The sequence below is a fragment of the Acipenser ruthenus genome, chromosome 16 (assembly GCF_902713425.1).
Source record: "Acipenser ruthenus chromosome 16, fAciRut3.2 maternal haplotype, whole genome shotgun sequence".
Taxonomy (NCBI): Eukaryota; Metazoa; Chordata; class Actinopteri; order Acipenseriformes; family Acipenseridae; genus Acipenser; species Acipenser ruthenus.
This window is the reverse complement of record NC_081204.1, coordinates 27,061,258-27,082,070: the sequence shown is the minus strand read 5'-3', so window position 1 is coordinate 27,082,070 and position 20,813 is coordinate 27,061,258.

Below are 20,813 nucleotides of genomic sequence, written 5' to 3'. Positions count from 1 at the left end.
GCAAGTCCACGTGTTGTTAAAATTATTCTGGAGGGGCCATTTCACATATTGAGACTGCATTTGAGACCCCATCTCTACAGGGGGTCCTCTCCTGCTTTACTTTAATACACCTGGGCGGTCCTGTCCTGTAGTTTTGTATGTTAGCAATTTGGAAGAAACACAGCCTACACATCTACGTAAGCAAGAACCAGCAACAGTAAGATGGAGTGGAGTGGGACATTGAGCTTATAAAAAGAAAACCAAAAATAATAACATTTTAAACTTCAAATGAACTTTTCTGTAAACTTATGGGATCATTTTTAATATTAGTGTTTGCAGCCAGCTTCTACCTAACCTAGAATCATCTGGGAATGTAAATAACCCATCAAACTTCCCCAAATAAGTCTTTCCTCACCTAACAAAATAGTTATCTCCTCAGAAATCTCCCCAATTCCGGGTGTGGTTTATCCCTGAGGGATAGAGGTTGATTAGCTAAGAGTTGGAGCTCCAATTGAGCTGGTGCTGTAATTTGTGTCTAGCGGGTGAAACAGACGAATGCAGGGTATGCATTGACATGCATTCAGCAACAAATGATGTTGTTATTGTATGATTTAAATGTATTGTTTGTGTTGATTTAGAACGGGTGAATGTTTGTTAATGTAAAAAACCCATCCCCATAAACTCGTGCAAACTCGTCATCTCCAGATTGATTAAGTGTTTGCTAATCCGGAGATGACCACATCTATAAAAACCCGCAGCATTTGCTGACCTGGGTGGGTGCGCAGGAAGGAGGAGCGTGAGCGAGCTACTAAGCAAGCAAGTAAGCAAAGGAGAAAGTATCAAAAGAAAAGAGACAATTGTTACTTCTTTGGTGGAGGTATTTGTGTTTATTTGGCTCTGTGAGCAGTGTTTTTTGTTGGCTTTTTTATTTATTTGTGTAATAAATACACGCACCAGCGCTTCAACCTGCAGTACCTGTTTTTGTGTGTCAACTTCATGATCTGGGGACATCACTTATTGCAAATTTAGAAACACAATCTTCTGTCAAATATAAACCACAAATGTCACTGACCTCTTCCAACCGAAAGAGCTGCTATGACACTGCCATTTCCACGCACCTTTACCTGGTTTACCTGGGTGCAGGTGCATTGCAGAGAAATGTAATCCTACACTTCCTCATATAGGGATATATACAGTGCCTTGCAAAAGTATTCAGACCCCTGACCAATTCATCTCATATTACTGAATTACAAATGGTACATTGAAATTTTGTTCTGTTTGATATTTTATTTTAAAACACTGAAACTCAAAATCAATTATTGTAAGGTGACATTGGTTTTATGTTGGGAAATATTTTTAAGAAAAATAAAAAAACTGAAATATCTTGCTTGCATAAGTATTCAACCCCTGTGCTGTGGAAGCTCCCAGTTTACACCGATGAAAGAAATTGCCCTAACAAGGACACAATTACCTTACCATTGGCCTCCACCTATGAACCATTAAAGTTGCTGTCACATTTTCTGGATAAAAACCCCACTGTTGAAGGATCATTGGTCAGGCTGTGAATCTGAAGGAAAATGAAGACCAAAGAGCATTCTACAGAAGTTAGAGATAAAGTGATACAAATGCATAGATTAGGGAAAGGGTACAAAATAATATCCAAGAAGGAGACTTGTGAGAGAAGCCACAGAGAGGCCAACAATCACTTTGAAGGAGCTACAGAGTTCAGTGGCTGGGAGTGGAGTAATGGTGCACCTGTCAACCATATCAAGATCTCAGCATAACACTGGTCTGTATGGGAGGGTGGCAAGAAAGAAGCCGTTACTCAAAAAGTACCATCTGAAAGCACGTCTGGAGTTTGCCAGAAAGCATGAGAGTGACCCAGCTGCGATGTGAGAAAAGGTTTTGTGGTCAGATGAGACCAAGATAGAGCTTTTTGGCCAAAACTCAAAGCGCTATGTGTAGCGCAAACCTAACACTGACCATGCCTCAAGACACACCATCCCTACGGTGAAGTATGGTGGTGGCAGCATCATGCTGTGGCAATATTTCTCGTCAACAGGGACTGGGTATCTTGTTAAAATTGAAGGAAGAATGGATGGAGCAAAATACAGGGAAATACTGCAAGAGAACCTGCTTCAGTCCGCTAAAAAACTGAAGCTTGGGAGGAAATTCACCTTTCAGCAGGACAATGATCCCAAGCACAAGACCAAAGCAACAATGGAGTGGCTCAAGAACAAAAAGGTGAATGTCCTACAGTGGCCCAGTCAAAGTCCTTATCTCAATCCCATTGAGAATCTGTGGCACTATTTGAAAATTGCGAACCACAAGCGTCATCCAACCAACCTGAACAACCTATAGCAAATCTGCCAAGAAGAATGAGCCAAAATCACTCCGACCCCTTTCTAGACCCTTGCCATTTCCTGAACTGGACCAAAAGTGGTGCTCATTTTTTCTTAAGTAAAGAGTTTGTTAACCATTTGGAAAACAAACAAACAAAAATATCCCCAGAGACATTTCCCTTACCCCCCTTTCCCCTTTCATTCTTCCTTTTCTTTCACTTTGCTTCATCAATGTGTTATTTATTTACTTATTTTAGTTTTTGTTTCCTTTAAACTTTATGCACTTCACAAACTAGACGCCCCTCTTAGATAATTTGTACACTTAGTCTGGGGAGGGCTTGTTTAAACTTCTTTTTTAAAAAGCCACCAGGATGTAATGACTGAAATTATTTAATTTGCAAAGTGAATCTAAGCAACAAGGAGAATACATGATTAACGCTCTCTTTTATATTGTATTATGGGGTCTATTTTAAAAATGTAAATCTAGATTTTTCACGACTTTGTCACACTGTATTTGTAATGTTAAAACTGTAAGTAAATCCCAGCTGGGTTAACACTGAGTTAAAGAGCAGGGGTATTTACATATGCCACTCTTTAGATCATTGAAATAGACTCCTGGGTGTGTTTTGTCTCATTCGCGATTGCTTTTTCTGCTTCGATCATTATGTATTTATCAGGTTTACTAACTAACGTTTCTCAAAAAGCTCAGAAAAAAACCTGAATTTCTGAACTGAGGTTTAACCTATGGACTAGAGGGATCTTTATTTGACTTTAATGCCCTTTTTGAAGAGTTTTAAAGAAAGACCACAAAACTTCTATTTTAAATCTAACAAGCCAGAATATGTGTTGCCAGAGACCCAGATACCATCATTACATAAGCACACAATGTAACCTATATTACCAGTAAAGGAGGAAAAACTGCATAAAGTTTCCCTTTTGTCATACAAAATATGTACATCATAATAGCATCACTAAAAAAAAAACTTAAAGCAAATTGAATTAGGTGTGAATAGATGAAGATGATGTCATATAGACAGCATAGCTAGTGGCACACTTATTATCTCATAAGCATGTTAGTGCTTTTGTTTTGTTTTCTATTTTTAAATTTAAATGGTAGGTAGATTAAACTGATCAGACAGGTGTTATGCAACGGATAACCATAAATCAAAATTACAAACACCAACATACTAGTTTTTTTTAAAGCAGTAATACTTTAGTTTCTTGGTGAGCAACCCTCTAAGATTTGTAAGTTCCTAAACCATGAGGCTTTTTTTTTTCTTCTTCTTTTGACTGATCGATCATACAGCTTAGTGCTAGTATGATGTTACAGAATCAACAGGTTCTGGATGTAAGGGAAATGTTAAATCTGCAACAAACCTGCTAATGTGAATGTCCTTGCCATTTCCTGAACTGACAGAGATTGTCGCACGCTGACTTTCCTCATCATGCACATTTTTTCTTAAGTAAAGAGTCTGTTGACCATGTGGAAAAAAAGAACAAAAAGGTGAATGTCCTACAGTGGCCCAGTCAAAGTCCTGATCTCAATCCCATTGAGAATCTGTGGCACTATTTGAAAATTGCGGTCCACAAGCGTCGTCCAACCAATCTGAACAACCTATAGCAAATCTACCAAGAAGAATAAGCCAAAATCACTCCGACACTGTGTGCAAAGCTGGTACATACTTACCCCAAAAGACTTACAGCTGTTATTGCAGCGAAAGGTGGCTCTACCAAATATTAATGTGTGGGGGTTGAATACTTATGCAAGCAAGATATTTCAGTTTTTTATTTTTCTTAAAAATATTTCCCATCATAAAACCAATGTCACCTTACAATAATTGATTTTGAGTTTCAGTGTTTTAAAATAAAATATCAAACAGAACAAAATTTCAATGTACCATTTGTAATTCAGTAATATGAGAGAATTGGTCATGGGTCTGAATACTTTTGCAAGGCACTGTATATGTAAATGATGAGATGCATTCAGGGGAAGGACACCCACCCAGTGAAGGTATGCAGGACTCTCCATTACTCTTCCTTTACAGTATTTCCTCAAACACCCTTCTAGTATGACATACGTGCTGCCCTTCTACAATCTGTGCCTCATTTAAAAATCCCCTTTCTAGACCCTTGCTATTTACTGAACTGGACCAACAGTGGTGCTCATTTTTTCTTAAGTAAAGAGTTTGTTAACCATTTGGAAAACAAACAAACAAAAATATCCCCAGAGACATTTCCCTTACCCCCCTTTCTCTCATTTTCACCTCTTCATTACACTGGTGTTTATTTGTCATTCTTCCTTTTCTTTCACTTTGCTTCATCAATGTGTTATTTATTTACTTATTTTAGTTTTTGTTTCCTTTAAACTTTATGCACTTCACAAACTAGACGCCCCTCTTAGATAATTTGTACACTTAGTCTGGGGAGGGCTTGTTTAAACTTCTCTTTTAAAAAGCCACCAGGATGTAATGACTGAAATTATTTAATTTGCAAAGTGAATCTAAGCAACAAGGAGAATACATGATTAACGCTCTCTTTTATATTGTATTATGGGGTCTATTTTAAAAATGTAAATCTAGATTTTTCACGACTTTGTCACACTGTATTTGTAATGTTAAAACTGTAAGTAAATCCCAGCTGGGTTAACACTGAGTTAAAGAGCAGGGGTATTTACATATGCCACTCTTTAGATCATTGAAATAGACTCCTGGGTGTGTTTTGTCTCATTCGCGATTGCTTTTTCTGCTTCGATCATTATGTATTTATCAGGTTTACTAACTAACGTTTCTCAAAAAGCTCAGAAAAAAACCTGAATTTCTGAACTGAGGTTTAACCTATGGACTAGAGGGATCTTTATTTGACTTTAATGCCCTTTTTGAAGAGTTTTAAAGAAAGACCACAAAACTTCTATTTTAAATCTAACAAGCCAGCATATGTGTTGCCAGAGACCCAGATACCATCATTACATAAGCACACAATGTAACCTATATTACCAGTAAAGGAGGAAAAACTGGGTTTTCTGTAACTGCATAAAGTTTCCCTTTTGTCATACAAAATATGTACATCATAATAGCATCACTAAAAAAAAAACTTAAAGCAAATTGAATTAGGTGTGAATAGATGAAGATGATGTCATATAGACAGCATAGCTAGTGGCACACTTATTATCTCATAAGCATGTTAGTGCTTTTGTTTTGTTTTCTATTTTTAAATTTAAATGGTAGGTAGATTAAACTAATCAGACAGGTGTTATGCAATGGATAACCATAAATCAAAATTACAAACACCAACATACTAGTTTTTTTTAAAGCAGTAATACTTTAGTTTCTTGGTGAGCAACCCTCTAAGATTTGTAAGTTCCTAAACCATGAGGCTTTTTTTTTTTTCTTCTTTTGACTGATCGATCATACAGCTTAGTGCTAGTATGATGTTACAGAATCAAGAGGTTCTGGATGCAAGGGAAATGTTATATCTGCAACAAAACTGCTAATGTGAATGTCCTACACATCAGATATAAAGTTGCTTTAATCGGTACACATGTAAATTCTGGCCAAATTATATAAAAACATGTAATTGTAACAGTAGCAACGTGTGCATCAAAAGAAAAAGCATTGACCGCAATAATCTATAACAATGTAATTGGCTTCCTCCACTTTCTTGACACAAGGAAGTTGACTAGCTGGAAAAAAGCACCTGTACCCAGAAGTTATAAATGAATTACTCATATGTTTAATGTAATGCAGATATTCATCTGTTAAAGCAAATTCAGGTGTTGTCTTTTTATTATCAAATAAAACACTTGTAAACACTCAAAAAATGATCCAGCGGGGTTTAAAAAACAGCCCTGGATCTGCTGGGACTCTGACTTTGAGGAGACAGCTGTGAGGGTAGAGAGTGGGCCAGTTTACAGAGTGCACTACGAGTGAAAGGGTGAGCTCAGTGTCATTGTAATATACTGCACTAGAGCTATAGTGCACAAGGGGATCTAGAAAATAAATTGAGTTGGGTGACCTGAGATTTAACAAAAAAACTAAAAATAGTGAGCATGGTGAGTGAGGGAACAGAGGGCTTGGAGTGTGAGCTAAAATTGTATTGTGTAAACTAAGAGTGCGCAGAATGAGAGAGTTTAAAAAAAAAAAAAAAAAAAAGCTAGTTTAGATAAGGAATAGAGATTTAGGCAAGTGAACTTTAAGTGCTAAAAGAGTGAGCAGAAATCCTGCAAAGTGGGAGTGTACAAAGTGTGGCATGTGTGTTGTTGGGAAAAAGTGAGATCAGGTCAAGCGGGTGTGAGTAGTGTTCTGAAAACAGGGGAATCTGTGTTCTGAAGAGAGTAGAGAGAACTCACATTTATGGCCACAAAGCTTTAAGGGGTTTCTTTATAGCAATCCTGTTTATTGCACCTTTGATTAAATGTCTACATTAAACACTGACATAATGAAGGTGCTGTATTGTTTATTGAATCAAACTTGGTTACTGAAAAGTGCTCCTGTCTTTTTTTTTTTTATCACAGTTCAACTGGAAGTTTGTCTGGCATTAGAATTAATCTAATATTTTTTAACCTTAAAACAAGAAAATAAGAGGGTGTTTATTTGGTACAAACTCAGTGACTGCACTAATTACACAAGCACCTCAAGGGGGCTTGTTAATGCAATGATGCTGGGGGGTCTTGTAGTTGTGGAGATGATGCTTAAATCATCACTGACCCTGAGTGTGATTTTGAATGGCAGGTACTGGGGTTTTGAGGGGGGTTCAGTGGCTTCTGTGTGGCTGGCCCTGGACGACGTAGACCGAGAGAATGGAGTCCTGCAGGTCATCCCAGGTACTGCGACTCACACCTTTTCTTCTTGCATTTATTGTATATTGCTATTTATTTAGATGTATCTTAGCTGCTTTTCACATTTAAATGGTGCTCATATGTATTTATCTCTCTATAGCTGCTGCCAGGGTCCTTAAAAAAACCCTTGTTCCCTTTCACCATACCTGGTTAACAAATTAAAATATAAATAAATAGTACTTACACCTGCTTAGAAGGCAGGTTCCTTTAATATAATGAATATGTGAATTTGATGCTAGCCCTACAATTTATTAATGCTAGGAGCAATCAACATGTACAGTAATCTACATGTACAGATGTAGACTTTTTTATGCACTGTGCAAGTTAGAAGGAGGTCAACACAGTTATTTGATAATCTTATAGCAAAGTATGAGGACGAATTTTAACCAAAACTTATTATTTAGCTATTGTAATGATGACAGGTAAAAAGCACCTGAGTACATTAGTATGGAAGTTTAAAAAATGTTCCATATGGTCATAGTCTTTTCAGTCTTTTCAGTGTATAGAACTCATACCAGTATTGCAGTTGGGATTTAAGCTTTGCACACATTGCTAACAGGTAGCAACACATAGTAATGCTTCACAGTGAAATCTCTGATATTGTCATCACTACCGCTTTAAAATGAGATTTTATTCATCACAGCATACCATATTTTCCCGTCAGAAGATGTTTCAATATATATATATATATATATATATAACATGAAGATTTTTCACTAATTCGCCGTGGCAACATTTGACCTTTTCCAGTGGTTGATAATACTGCACGCCGCATGAGCACCAAGGAAGCGTAGAAAGGAACATGTTGACGTGATGTTTTTAAAGAAACACTGCTGTGTAGTTACACTTACAGCTCCAATGGGCACAGTCCCACGTGGATATTGCAAATGCAATTGAATGCATCTGAGATCAAACTGAATATGTCATGCCTGACTGGGTTTATCTTTCTCCTGGTCCAGCATCGTATCCTGTCTGTGTGCCATTTTTACAAATATGAATCCTCACTACACCCCTAGTAACCAGTCATCTTTATTCCAGTTCTTTTTCTCTGGGGTGTGTTAAGATATCCCCAAGTGGTTCATGTGGTTACACTTTAGTCATAAACACTCAATAATGCATCTGCAGCACTAAATGCATTTTATAAGCAATAGTAACAGGCATTAGCAATGCTGTGGGCCATGATTTTAAGGGACATTTCAGTTTAGTAACTGTTAACAACAGCCTACTAACATGGCAACAAACATTATTTTGTGTTAACCTATATATAAACTAAGGTATAATAAAATAAAAACAGCTCTAACTTGCTAAACATTACTACAGTAACATGTTTAAAAGTGCCTTTGCACATCGTTCAATAACATGACACACGTGAAGTTGATAACACTGAAATAGGGATCAGCTGAACAGGTTTAGCTGACCTTTTTTATTATTTATAAATAGGTTACTGTATATTACCTAACCACTGGTAAAAATGAAAATAAGTTTAGTAAACCAGTTGTCAGCAGTTAATAAACCAAATTGAAGCATGACCCACATGAAATGCATATTTAAAATCACATAAGGAATAAAGTACACCCAAAAGAACATAATACGTCTGCATTGATTTTATATGTACGGTAAGGTGTACTGGATTTGTTATAACTAGTTGTAAACAATTTTTTTTTTTAGAGGCATATATATATTTATTATAGCAGCATTTTTTTTCAAAATAATTTCAAATCTGGATGTTGTTTTGATATAATATTGTAATAAACTATTCCTCTTCAAAATTATCATTATTAATTCGCAGATGCTTTTTATGCAAAGCGACTTACAGTGATTAAGGGGTGAGCTATGCATCAACAACTGCTGCCGCAGATTCACTTACAATAGGACCTCAGTTTGATGTCTTATTTGTGGGATGGAGCACAAGGAGGTTATATGACTTGCTCAGGGTCACACAAAGTGAGTGAGTAGCTGAGAATTTGAAGTAGGAACCTCCTTTTCTTTAACCACTGGACCGCCAAGGATTTAATGGTATGTTTTTAGATTTTATGAATCAATCTTAAACTGCAGTCTAACGGTCAACTTTAATGGTATAAATACTGATGTTCAGTTTTAAGCAATTTCAATGTCTTTAAATGAAACTTAATTCCATAATATCTTTTAGGAAGTCACCATCAAGGTCTCCTCCCCCAGATCACCTCACCCCGCCTGAGGAACATGCTGACAGCCAATCAGGAGATCCTAGATCACCTCCTCAACACGAGTGAGGCTGTGGAGTGCCCTCTACAGGCCGGACAAATGTCTGTAAGTAACCTCTATGTACACAATAACACACACACACACACATATATATATATATATATATATATATATATATATATATATATATATATATATATATATATGTGTGTGCATTTGGTATCAAAAGAAAGCTTAACATCTCAGGAACAATAAATGACCACATGTATGCTTGGCAATTGCGGCCTTCCCTTTCAAATTGGGCTTCTAAGAGTGCTATTACAACCAAAAAATGACATCCTTGAGAAATTTTATGTATTTTTTATACATAAAAAATGTTGATACACAGTCCATGGCAGTGAGCCCAACCTGTCCACTCGGAGGCGCTGTGGTTTCGTTATTCACTATGTGCCAAGCCTATCCTGTTCAGGTAAGCACTTCACTTTTGTGATGAGAGATGGGGGGGGTGGCCCCAAGACTATAAAAGTAGAGTTTAAAAAGTCGGGAGACACTAAGACTCTTGAAAATGAGACATATCCTATAGTTTTTCCATACTTGTTTTATTGTAAAACATATTTAAGCTTCATGTTCTGTAAATGTAACTTTTCTGTTGCCTTGCAATTTTGCAATCATTGAGTGGTTCTTAATTTTTAATCAGTTAACGCATAGGTTACATTTAGTGTAGATTAAATATTAGCAAAATTGATTTCCTTAATCCCCAAAATCGTGCGAGGCTGTTTCTGTTGGCTTCACCTGCTTTACAGTTTAATACCGTGTAACAGTGGAACATTGGCTTAGACTTGTGAGATCCAGCTCATCCAGAACTCCACTGCTCGCCTGGTGTGCTTCCTGCCTTCACTTCTCCCACGCTACTCCACTGCTCTGCTCAATCCACTGACTCCGGATCACCGCTCGCATCCAGGACTGCCCAGTCCCTGACCACCTTCCGGCGCCTCCTCAAGACACACCTCTTCAGACAACACCTGTGTGTAGTTGAATGTTTATGGCATTGCAGTATAAAAGCATCTGAGCGATTTACTGAGCTTTGGCAGAGCTTCATGCTTACTTTAGTAATGAAGGAGCATGAAGTTGTCATGAATATTGATTTTAAACACACTGTCCCCGTGGGAGAGCTGAGGAGTTAAGAGCCAGACCCAGAGTGGGCCTAGTGATTCCAGTTCATCACCTTTAGCTGCCTGTAAAACCAGGAGGGCCGTGCGTCAATTCTCTCTGCCTGGCGTGTTTTTTGCATTTAAAAACCGTTTATATTGCAAATCAGCCACAGCCAGATGAATCTGCAATATAGTTTTTATTGTGCCTTTCATTAGACTTGTCTATTTGAATTTCAAGGATGATGCGATGAGCATCATGTAACAGTGCTCCCCAGGCTATTTTACAAACTCTGTGATTGCATATCAGTCAGGACACCACTTGCATTTTAAGAGCAGTATTTTATTACACATACATAGAGACATTTTACCCCAAAGGGAAGTAGGTTTAAATGTACCTTACTTTAATTCAGTCTGCATCGCTTTATCGGGACGCCTTGGAAGAAGGAAAAATATCCCGAATAAGTGGCTATCCCAATTATTATAAATCACATATGAGAAATCAACCAATCACAGAGCAGCATTTCCAAACATTCCTATACCTCTTGTCTTGTGTATAAATGTCATTCTGTGCATAGAATGATCTGTATTTAAAGAAATAAAATGCTCTAAATAAAAACATAGCAAAATGGAAAATCCTGTTATTAACGTTGACCTTTATTTTAATTTGGATAATTAATTGGGTCATATTACGTGATGTCACTGGCCGTGAATATGTCACTCAAACATCAGCATTACAGACACAAGAGCAAACTCAGTCTCAAGCATTACGTGACAAACTCGGATGAAATGCAAAAAAGGGAAATAAATAGGCTACATTTCTTCACGCAAGTCTTCAGGAACAAGTCCCACCTGCTGCGACAGCGATGCTTCTTTCCTACACCAAATCAGAGCCACTGTTTCAACTCTTCAGTTACTAACTGCACTTCAGGACACTTACATGCTAGTGGTGCAAGTTTTACAGGATGTACATTTGTTTTTTAATAAATGGTTTCGTCACGTTTAACTAGTCTGCAAACACAGCACAGACCGGCTACTGTAGTAGGTCATTTATGGTCGATCCTGGACCAAACCATTTTCAGACAGGGAGAAGGGGGGTTGAATGTTATATTTAACGAAAATAAAAGTTATTTTCACTGTATAGATATGTGTGTGTCTAATCCTTATGTGTGTGATTTATAATACGTTAATACGTCGTGTGAAGGGTGTCTCTTACTGGAAAGTGACATCATTTCGCGCAGTTAGTCCTCTAGCTTCGCGGTCCTCTCACCCAAATTACGCAAGATGACATCTCTTATACAATAAAGAGACACCCTTCTTATAAACGACTTAAAAACGAGAGGCAGTTGAGACAACCTTAGTTACACTTTTTTTGATTCTTAATGAAAAGAAAAATAATGAAATCACATCACATTATGATTAAATGTTAAATACATAATTTAAAATACAAAAAATGGAGACCGATTTGTTCTGTCTTTCCCCCACAATAATGCAGTTGGTGAAGGGTAGGCTTGAGGAATGCTCGTGGGTAATGTTTGGAAGCTCATAATGAACAGAAAACAATATTGTAAAAGTTTACCATGGTAAAATGCACATTCATTTTGCAGTTTGTCATACTTAGTCTATGCATTAACCTTAATTTGCCATGTATCATACCTTTTTTTGCTGTCTTAAACTACACTTTGCAATGCTTTTACCATGATATAAGTCAACTTTGAAAAGGAAAACATTTTAGAAATCAATTATGTTGCTTGAAAACATCCTATTAAAATGTGCTTTCAATTTCCATTTCCATTTCTACACAATGTGTTTCCATTATAATCTCAGAGATTGATACACTGTCAGCAATTCAAATGTAATCATGCATAAGAAAGCACATGGTATTGAATTCCCAGGCAGTACACATCTATTTTAGACAGATTTACATGTATTTATTTTAAATTAACATGAATATGGACTTTTTTTCAAAAGAAAGGCTGCATGCAGTTACTATACTATACTACAGCTACTGTATGGCCAAAACTTTTGCATCACCCTGTAGAATGAACACATTTTGCTTCATAAAGTCAGTTGAAACCGGCTAATAATGTTACGTTAACATATTAAATTGCATACCGCTTAATAGTTTTCCAAACTTAACGAGAAAGAGACAAAAAGTTGACATTTCAAAATCTAATGTGAAATATTGTACTATTATTATTTATTTATTTATTTAGCAGAGGCCTTTATCCAAGGCGACTTACAGACTAGGGTGTGTAAACTATGCATCAGCTGCAGAGTCACTTACAATTACGTCTCACCCGAAAGACGGAGCACAAGGAGGTTAAGTGACTTGCTCAGGGTCACACAATGAGTCAGTGGCGGAGGTGGGATTTGAACCGGGGACCTCCTGGTTACAAGCCCTTTTCTTTACCCACTGGACCACACAGCCTCCTACATTTCTGGTAGACTTTTGCAAGATCATTTGATTACATTATGTTAAATAAAATAGCTAAATTATGCTAATATAGGCACTTTATTTTAATTTTGACTCAATCCTAAAATTCTAGGTGATGCAAAACTTTCGACCTTAGCTGCTGTATACATTCCATAATGTTTTATGCTGTAGTATTTTTACATGTAACCCTACAATAATGAATCAATTAGACATATACACATACACATGTATAAGGTAATTTACTTAAAAAAAGACTGCAGTTTTATTATTATTATTATTATTATTATTATTATTATTATTATGAGACTTTAAACCAAAGTAACTTACAGAAATTAAACAAAATATGAAAGTACTGTATATAAGTTACAAGCAATAAAATGCAAAACAAACACATATATACAATATATACAAAATAAATATAAATAAAGGAAAATACAAAAAGATATGCATGGGAATTTACAAATAAAGGTTGAATAAGTGGGTTTTAAGAAGACAGCGGAAAGCAGTAAAAGACTGAACAGTCCTGAGGATAACCGGCAGCTGGTTCCACCACAGGGGGATGAGGGAAGAGAAGGAGCAAGCACGGGAGGAAGGAGAGTGAAGAGAAAGCATAACAAGTTGGCCAGTAGAGGATGAGTGGAGAGGGTGAGAGGGAATATAAGAAGACACAAGGGATTTGAGGTAGGAAGGGGCAGTATGATGAATAGAATGATGGGCAAGAGCCATTCAACAGGGGAGAGTGAAAGTTACCAGTAACCATAATCCCCTTACCGGTGGCTTTCACTCTCCTCTGTTGAATGGCTTGTATAGAGACAGTGACGTTCGGCAGAGAGGTTTTAAGATGTAGTTTCCTGCTGTTAGAAGCTGCAAGGCTCTCGTCTTCTCCCTGGGTGATATCACTGGTTTATATGTCCAGACCAGGTTCACTGGTCTGGCAAACCCAGTGGGGGTGGAGCCTGTACTGTGTCCTGTCCCCATGCAGGACAGAAAGTAGGGGTGATCTCAAATGCACTCAAGCAGGAATGTGACCAAATTATATTTTCCATTGAACAAAAAGTTGCAATCTCATTGTGAGTAGGAATTAACATATCATTTGAATGTGGATAAATATATTTGTTTTAAATAGGTAGCAGTATTTTTATATACAGCTTCCTCTATGCCACTATCTCACTCTTGGAGCGAAACTGATAAGCACCTGCCAGTGTAAAGATCAGGAACACATCTTCCAGCGTTGTTACAGCTCAGGGATCAAAAGAGAACCATTAACGTAAATATTTGGACCAACAGGTAGAATCAAACGTAAGCAAAAATTCCCTGGAGGTTTTCAAATGTATGCTACTTAATTGAATGAAATTGTATTGGAAATCACATGAGGTGATGATTTAGAAGTCTTACCAGTAACATCTTACAGAAATAAATAGCCATATTCAGGAGCAACACTTGAGGGTTAGATCTTACTCAAGTGTGCCAATGTAATGAATGTTCATATTGAAAATACCTCCTTGGGTGATCTCTGACTATCAGGTGTATTTTTAAATATGGCAGTAAGTCAAGAAGACAAATGACTAATACCTTCATCAAATAATTTGTGATGGAGTGTTGGGATCAAGGAGGAATTAATGTTAGCCACTAACTTATGACATAACACACTATCATGACAATTAACTAAAATCTCTCACTGTCCTTTCATCATCTTTCCCCTCTTACTCAATGGGACAAAACAGAGCATCTTAGAACAGTATTGCAACCCCTATGAACTGCTCAAAATGGAAGTAAAGAAGTACTTACAAAAACTGGTGAAGACCAAAAGAGCACATCTACTGCACCAAAGGGGTCTTTGAATTATAACATTAATATCCATTTTGAATCCAGTTTAAATTCACAAATGAAAGTCATCTTAATGAATGCTGTTTGAATCTTATCAATTCTGACTTGGCCAACGATAATGCCATATTTAACAATAACCCTAATCTTTAATGGCAATGCAGTAGTGCCCCAACAATGGCAATGCTACAGGTAGTGGACAAAAAAATGGAAACACCAATGTAAAGTCACTTAACAGGGCGTTGGGCCACTATGGTATCCCGCTCTGTGGACTGTTTTTGATGAAACTGGCTGCTCGCGCCCCAGGTTGAAATTTGCAGTCAATTGATCTGCAGTTGCTCGCCTGTTTTGCCTTGCACTTCGAATTAATGCACGGATATCACGATCCAGAAGTATGCGTTTCCGTCCACTGTTGCCCTTTGCTGCCGATGTCTTTCCCTTGGAGTTCCATGCCGACATCACCTTAGACACCGTTGCTCGTGAAACATCAACAAGTTGAGCTGTCTTGGTCAGTGAAGCTCCTGCCAAACGCGCCCCAAAAATCACCCCTCCTTCAAAGTCACTGAGGTCTCCTCTTGCAGTCATGCTAGCCATGTTATTTGCTTAATTAACTCATGAGCCACACCTGTGTGGAAGCCCTTGCTTTCAATATACTTGGTGTCCCTCATTTACCCAGGTGTTTCCATTTTTTTTGTACACTACCTGTATATTGCTGTAGATGGATACAGCCTGTCAAGGTGAAACAGGAAGCAAGGGGAAGGTGAGAACAGGCAGCTTCCATGGAAGGTTGGCACAGTGTGACAAAATGAATAATTTAACAGGCAGCGCCATGCATGCTGTAAACTGCCAACCATCGTAAGAAAAGACAAGGAAGACACAGTGAGTTGGTTAAATAAAAGGGAACATCATCTCTGAACGATACAAATCTTTCTTTATTTCTTTCCTGGTAACACTGAAAAAGAACAGATTGGCTTAACTTGTAATCTAATAAGAGTAGATATTTGATCCTATAGTCTGGGCATTGCAAAGTGTGCACAACAGCTAGTCCTGTGTTATGTACACCACCTGGGGTGGAACACATAACGAGGGCACAGACCTGGCCTGGGTGAACTGTGCAACACATTGTCTTCAATTGCAGCCTGTGCACAATGATTTGATAACCCATGCAGAAGCACAGTGTGTATATAGGCATGTAGGGGTTGTGGTTCTTAAAGTTGGAATTAAAACAGAATTATTATTATTATTATTATTTATTTCTTAGCTGACACCCTTATCCAGGGCGACTTACAATTGTTACAAGATATCACATTATTTGTACACATTATTATCCATTTATACAGTTGGGTTTTTACTGGAGCAATCTAGGTAAAGTACCTTGCTCAAGGGTACAGCAGCAGTGTCCCCCACCTGGGATTGAACCCACAACCCTCCGGTCAAGAGTCCAGAGCCCTAACCACTACTCCACACTGCTGCCCTACAATCAGACCTAAGGTACAGTAGGGTAAATGTAGACGTGTAAATGCAGAAATGTGACAGTAAATGTATGTACATTTGCCCCCAGTGAAATAGTGAAATGAGGTCTGGAAAAAATCAGGGTCATACATTTTAGAGAGGCAGTATTAGAATGTGCATTGTTCAGATCATTAAAATAAACCACTTTACTGGAAAATGTGTTAACAGTGTAAATTTGAAGTTCCCTGTTGAACTACTATCCTGGGGACCCACTTTTAAAATGCCCCTGCTCTTCTGCTGCTTGCAGACGCTACTGGACTCTCTAGTTTCATGTCAATTCAGTGTCAGTTGTATGGTGCCGTTCTTGCTGGGCTGGCTACTCTGAGTTGCCACACAGGTGGGTATTTGGGTCCAGGGAACCAGTGGATAGCACTTGCATGACATTTCTTGTATATGAAGGTGACTTTTTTTGTCCTTATTTATTTTGGCTAATGGCACTATTTCATGTTATTCTAAAAAATGCTGGGATAAACTATTCTCTACATGTCTGCAGCACCAAATGAGAGTCTAACACACTCTGAATTCCTCAAGCTCTAGCTTGCCCCCTTATGGAGTGAAGAATGAACAAGGCTGTAGAAAAGGCACAGTAAGTTCACAGCATACTGTAAATCACATGCCTTATCTAGCTTTATCATGCCTATTAATCATGTCTAATTTATACCTTTGTTATTCACTTTTTTAAAGCAGCTGTACTATACAGTTCTGTTACAATTACCTTCACAATAGCAGAAGGATGAAATATTAGAAGCAGGTCTACTGTTACAGAAGAGGAAGGCAAATAAAAGTCTTCATTTACAGTGTGGTTTAATAGCTTACAAGCATGTGTTGACACAGAGACTGGTGACTTTGAACTATGTCTTTGAAAACAGCATTTTTATTTTATAGAACTATAGACAAGTAATAGTGATTCTCTTTTATATTTGCTATGCTATGTATTATAACTGGTCAGCAGCAGAATCTCACATTCATTTTTAATATGTTGATCAGACAGTTCAGCAAACTTGTTTACAGAATGTATTAAGTACACTTGAGAAAACCTGAAGCAGGTTAAACAACAATTTTATGAAGTCCAAAAAAAAAAAGAAAGGGTTCCAGGAATGCTGACTGCGAAGGTGGTACCAGACTTGGTAATTAGACAAAGTGAACATTCATATTTAAATTTGTTCAAAACAGACTGGGGGGGGGGGGGGGGGGGGTCATGTTATTTTGTATATATATATAGGAGGATATATAGGAGGCTGTGTGGTCCAGTGGTTAAAGAAAAGTGCTTGCAACCAGGAGGTCCCTGGTTCAAATCCCACCTCAGCCACTACTAACTCATTGTGTGACCCTGAGCAAGCCACTTAACCTCCTTGTGCTCCGTCTTTCGGGTGAGGCGTAGTTGTAAGTGACTCTGCAGCTGATGCATAGTTCATACACCCTAGTTTCTATAAGTCGCCTTGGATAAAGGTGTCTGCTAAATAAACAAATAATATATATATATATATATATATATATATATATATATATATATATATATATGTATATAGTTGCCAGATTTGTTTTCTTCTTTTTTTGACAACATTTAGCTAACTTGCTAAGCCTCCCACCTGCCCACTCAAAGTATACATGATGTATGTTGCTTCTTTCTCAATGTATTCTTGGAAGTTGGAAAACCTAGTAGTTGCTGAAACCCTTGTACAAATTCACTGTGGAACACAATGGTAGAAGCACAGCAAAAAGTGTAGCTTTTTTTATTGATATGTTTATGTCATTTTTTATGTATTATTTAAAGTATTATTTTGGGATTACACAAATAAAACACCCACACACGGATGTGTGTTTTTTTTTAGAATGGTTTGCTAATAACTTTTGGTTGCGACATATGAAGGAACAGCAGCATTACAGCCAAACTGTTTCCAAGTAGACCTGTAGCTGGAAGTCAAAAGATCATTTGAATAAAGCCTTTATGTTGTTTTTTTTGTTTTTTGTTTTTTTTTACATGTGTGTGGTCTCTTTGTTATTCACTAATACATTTGAAGAGTTGATACTGTTTATTATATTAACTATAATATACAAACACTAGCTTTCAAGTCTCTTCTTCACAGGCACAGTAAGTGGAAACAGGAGTTAAACTTCCACTTACAACAGATGAAGTCTTGAAAGCTAGTGTTTGTGTATCATAACTACATCAACTCTTCAAATTCACTATCATCTTGATTACCACCTTAAACACATCTGTTTCAAAAAATGTATTTAGGATTAAAAGTAACATATTATATTAAAAACTACATTACAAATGTATATATTTAGAACACTGTAATCATAGAACTATGTACTGTATGTTGTATTTGGCGCTCAGTTTACATTTTTGTCGATGCAATGGAATTTTATTATAACTATTATTTATTTATTTAGCAAACGCCTTTATCCAAGGCGAATTACAGAGACTAGGGTGTGTGAACTATACATCAGCTGCAGAGTCACTTACAATTACGTCTCACCCAAAAGACGGAGCATAAGGAGGTTAAGTGACTTGTTCAGGGTCACACAATGAGTCAGTGGCTAAGGTGGGATTTGAACCGGGACTTCCTAGTTACAAGCCCTTTTCTTTAACCAATGGACCACACCTCCTCCTGCCTGGATTTTCTGCTGGCAAAAGTACCTAACTGAGGTAAAGCTTTTCCCAAAAAACCTTAACCCTTCTTGAACATTCCTCATTTAACTGAGATTACAAGAGAAAGAATTTAGAAACCCATTGTCAACATATTTTTTCTGATATGTTGTTATTATAATTGAAGTGCCATGTAGCTATATCCCATTTCAAATGACCTTTTGAAATGTAACCTCATCGATGTAATCGGCTATGGTGAAGAGGACTGAAGCCTGAAACCAAACACCTCCTTTTACCAGGAGACCCTAAGCAGCAGATGTTCCCAAAGCTACTGTCCTGATCCCAGGAGGACAGGGTTCAGCTTGGCCTGTTTCCACCTTGCCAGTGCAGGTTCATCATTGTTCTATAATTCACTTGTTTGTTTTCTAGTTACACAATGGATTACCTTGTTCCAGGAAGTGCTAAAACTGTTGCAGTAATCCACTCAATACAGTTAATGGGCAGCTCTAGTTATCTGTCATGCATTAGTAGATTAAATGGAATGACACAGCAACACTCCTCCTGAGAGAGGTATTTTCCTGTGAACACCTTTCAATGCATCTCTGTCATAATGAATTTATCACCCTAATGTTTGGTTTTTTTTTTCCCTCCATATTGACTTCATTTTCCAGTAAGGGTTTCCAACATGACCTCCTGACTTGCTCTAAGTCCTACAAGGTGTGTGTTAGACATGAATGCTACCCAGGTTGTCTGCTTGCAGTCCTTCTTCTCTCTGCCTTTGCTGCACTTAAGTCAGGCTATGTTTCAGATTGTCAGAAACAGCAACTGTATTGAATGTTAGCACATGAAGCAGCAGAGCCTGCTTCTTTATCAGAAACCTGTAACAGTCTAAAAATAAATACACCAGTCTAAATGGTGAGTTCTATATTACAGTACATTATATTACAGTACATATAGTTATAATACACTCTCTGTCATCTACTATTCCATATGCAACATAAAATGGTTACCACGGAAACATAAAGAACCGAGATGGAGAGGCATATTACCATTTAGTTGTGCATAGGTTCAAAGTTGAAGTATAGTGCATTGAAGGCTGTACAACATTGAAATATTTCCCCCATTTCACTTTTACCACAATCACCCAAGATGATTATTTCCAGAAGCATTTTCTGGAGTAGTTAGAAGGAACAACAATGGAGCATTATACAGAATACTATGACATTAAACAGGAAACTAAATGAAGATGATAAAAATAGCCTTTTAAAATAACGTTATCAAAGCTGCAACAAATAATGAAGTATGAAGTAATCTTGGGAGAGGATCATCAGAAAACATGGATCTATAATGTTGTTTTTTTTCATAATGGATGTGTTATATGTGTTTGGTACTTTAATATTTATGTAGCACAGAGAGTGTATGTACCTTTACCAGTTAGACCCCCTGTTTATTTATCTCTCCAGAGGCACACTATGGCATATTAATATTATAATATTCTGTATAGTATAATAATATAATAACAAAATACAGAATATAATAATATTCTGTACAGTATATAATTAGGCAACTTGGGTACATTGTTAGGCATGACGAGCCTCTGTAAATGGGGTGTCCCTGACATGACTGATCAACACATAACTACTACCCTGTGGACCCAGAGCACTTTAAAATACCCGCTACTCTTCTTCTACACGCAGCCACTCACTGGACCATCTTGTAGTTTCATGTCAAGTCAGCACCAGTTGTATGGTGGTGCTCTTGCTTGCTCGGCTGGCTACTCTGAGTTTTTTGTGAATGTGAGGAGCTCGGACATAAAAGATATGTGAAGTGAGTAACAAAATAAGAGTGACAGAATACAGGATTGATTCGGATTGAAGAAATCATCCATCAGGAATTTATTGCAAAACTAGAAACATTCTTCTGCCAAATATAAACCACTTAACTGCTACACGATATGGCA